This window comes from Aplysia californica, unplaced genomic scaffold (genome assembly GCF_000002075.1).
Source record: "Aplysia californica isolate F4 #8 unplaced genomic scaffold, AplCal3.0 scaffold00190, whole genome shotgun sequence".
NCBI classification, from domain to species: domain Eukaryota; kingdom Metazoa; phylum Mollusca; class Gastropoda; order Aplysiida; family Aplysiidae; genus Aplysia; species Aplysia californica.
The window spans coordinates 677,650-678,897 of NW_004797460.1; positions in this window are offsets into that span (position 1 = coordinate 677,650).

Here is a 1,248-nt window from a genome sequence, read left to right on the forward strand (position 1 = left end):
CATGTAAAGCGCATTGAGCTACTTTTTTTGGAAATGCGCTCTATAAATGTTATATATTATTATTATTATTATCTCCGCAAGCCCGCTCCCAGGCATGTTCCTTTACGACGTCAAAATAAATTACTTTTCAGCAATCGCCGAAACGAGATCTTTTACCGGGAGTTCATTCAATATAGATGAAAAACTATTAAAACAGGTTACTTTGTTTTAGATTTAAAGACTGATTTAGCGACCTATACTATATCAATTTATTTCAGACTTCGCACCAAAAGGGAGCACCGGTCTTGCGGCGATAAACAGTTAAAGACATGCACGGTTCTACTATTTTGAAATGATGCAACAACTTAAAACGATATTTCTCCCATTCATTATCCACGTGACTTTGATGGGTATTTTCTTTTCCCGATGTAATTTTTTTTTTACTCCCCCGTTGATACAATTTAGATCATCTGGGATGCTGCCTTAAGGGCCAACCAGGGCTGAGAATGATGCAATATCCCAGAAAAAAGACGAACACACTCGATAAAAATTCTTCCCACATGGGAATGGAACTGATGTCTTTTGCATGCTACGGCGAAGAGCCTTTAACTACACCACAGACGCCGGTTCGTCTTTGGTTAACATTTCAGAAACTTGCAATTTGCTAATAAGTTGCTTCCAGACCAGCTATTGCTTTTTCTTACTTAGTTTTGAGATGTTAGAAGGGTAATTTATCACACCGACAATATTCCAACCCTTCACAAACATCTTTAAAACTCTTTTTACAACTTTTCTCCAGCCTTCGATCTCCACCTTAGCGTTGAGACTTTTCAAACCAAAAAAATGCATCCCTACAATGTAGGGTCCACGACTTTCTCTCCTGTTTCGACCAAGAATAACAAATAGACAAATAAACAAACAGAAAGTAATAAAAGGAACCAGACACTTCCAGTAGTAATCATAAAAGTGTATATTTCTCTATCACTTGATAGAAAACAATATGTTTCTTGAAAAATCGGCAACTGTGTTAAACAGAGCCTGAAGAAAAAGAAAGATTTGCTCCAATATTTGTAGAAGATGTTTAAAGCGTTAGCTGTCGTTAAGAATTATCACAGAGAGCCCGAGACATATGTCCTGGAAACATCAACAAAGTCACAATGTGTGACGCTACCTCTACAAGCAGTTAATATAACCTGGTCTATTGTAATATTTGATAAGATAAGATAAGATAAGATAAGATAAGATAAGATAAGATAAGATAAGATAAGA